Consider the following 2,163-nt stretch of genomic DNA (forward strand, 5'->3'; position numbering starts at 1 on the left):
TTTTTAACAAAATCCTGAAAAACTGACAAGTCATTAAATGTCCTTTTTTTCATTGAGGATTATGCTTAACTTTGCTGGGTATAATATTTTTGGCTGCAACTCCAGCATAACCCCCAGCTCAAGGATAAAATATTATGAGCAAAAAGAAAAAAAAATTTAAATATGGTGGTGCCACAATTAGAATAATACAAGACTTAGCAGTAGTTACACTAAAAGACCACAGATCTTGGAATACTATACATCAAGGAGATAATTCCTTGTTTTTTCTTGGATTGTTCTTATTTTTTTTTTATTTTCCTCATCTCTCATTTTATTTTTAAAGTCTTTATAAAGTTCTTACATGAATTCTTTTTTTTTGTATTTACTTGGAATTTTAATTATGTACATGAATAGCAACATGAGGACAAGGAGTTCTAGGACTTATAAATTATCTCTAGGTGAAAGAATATTAAACCAGTTCGTTCAGCAATATGGCATCACCAGAGATAACGAGGGGCACAAATGTAGTCTTTCCTGAAAAAGAAAGACACTTTATTGCATTCAATATCAACATCTCTGGTATCTTTATCTATTCAAAATATTGGTTTCTGCATGGAGTCTCTGGAGTACATCTGTTGAAAATGGGCAGCACCAGGGCTGTCCTATTTATTTATTTGTTTAGATGGCTGCTTCACATCTTCAGCCTTCTCCTGGTTTGCATCTGTTTGAAAGTATGTCTTCCACACATTTTCTAGGATTATATATACTCACAAACCCCAATCATACAATTTCTCTCCATTGACCTGTGCAAATTCAAAAGCCTCTTGTGGATAATAGACAGATGCAGTAATGCTCATGAAACCAACTGGATACACAAGCTTCTTTAATTTTGAACCTTTAGCAAAAAAAAAAATCCCAAAATTCCAGAAAAACCAATCACACCAAGTCTTGGCAAAAATCCTGGAGGTGGAGTTTTAAAAAGTTCACAGCTGGCTACTCCTTGTTGAATGGCAGCATCTATTGTGGGCTTAGTTTTGTCATAAGCAACCTGAAACCAATATGTATATGGCATGGCATACTTTCTAAGTTGTGAAATGCCTTCCTCCAGGGGGCTTCTTGGTTCCTCCACATATTTGGACTCAAAGTTTGGAATTGAGTAGAGTGAAAGCTCATCAACTCTGACTGAACATTTATCCCTTTTTTCCTTTTTATGAGATGCATAGACTTTGAAGGAGAGAAGACTCAGGCTGGCAGAACCTGCTGACCACTGAATTACCTTGAACATGTTGCAGGCCTCAGCAGCGGATCTGACTTGGGGGTCACCTCAGTTTAACTCCCTTCCATGAATTCTTTTTGCAGGTAAGACGGGGTTTTTTTTGCTTCAGCATCCTCCTCTAAAGATGAACTCTGGTCTTTTCTATTCCCATAATAACTTTCTATAGTTGGATTCTTTGTCCTTTGCCTGCTCATTTGAAAAAGAAAAAATGTGTAACTTATTTTTTTGTAATCATCTTTGGTCCTGGGGGAATGGTGCCTCTGAGTTCACATCCTCCTATAGTTCTCCCCTCTAGCTTCGAACAGAATTAAAGAATTTAGCCCTCCTGTAAGTGCCCACAGCCAATGGTGTGCCTGCCCCACTGCTTCTACACTCCCCAGGCACGTGCTGGTTCCTTTTTGCCCAGGGCCCCAGCTCAGCAGCACTTCTGGGGCTGGTGGTCCTTATCAGCAGAGGTTCCCTCAATCTTCCCAATCTTGGACAACCAGCTCTGCACACTGTCTAGGAGGTAAAAGTTCCTGTGGCTGGGGCTAAGGCTTCCTCCCAACCCAGCTAGCCCCAGGGCTTGCTTTTTATTGTTTCCCTGGAACTAGCCTGAAAGTGTTTACTCTTCATAGGGCCCAAACCTCCATCCTGGAATTTTTATTTGGATCTTCTGAAATATTCCCAGAAGGACCACTGTTCTGCCCTAACTGTTGTTTATTTTTAGTGCTCTATGTTTGCTCTGAGGTGCTATTTTGTGTTGTTTGTGGGGGAAATCTGAAGAGCTTGGAATTTTCTGACCTACTCCACCATCTTCCCAGAACCTCTTCTATCCTCTGCTCTTTCAGTGTGGAATCTGATAAATCTTGTGTGATCCTGACAGTGGCTCCACAATATTTGAATTGTTTCTTTCTGACTTCTTGAAG

General features: G+C 39.6%; 1 pseudogene; it reads right to left on the reverse strand.

The window, feature by feature from the left end:
• Positions 1-345: 345 nt before the first annotated feature.
• Positions 346-1,324, reverse strand: LOC138145433 (MICOS complex subunit MIC26 pseudogene; annotated as a pseudogene).
• Between the last annotated feature and the right edge of the window lie 839 nt (positions 1,325-2,163).

This window comes from Petaurus breviceps, unplaced genomic scaffold, assembly GCF_028583685.1.
Source record: "Petaurus breviceps papuanus isolate PSGF00001 unplaced genomic scaffold, PetGlider_PUasm1.0 90740, whole genome shotgun sequence".
Classification (NCBI taxonomy): domain Eukaryota; kingdom Metazoa; phylum Chordata; class Mammalia; order Diprotodontia; family Petauridae; genus Petaurus; species Petaurus breviceps.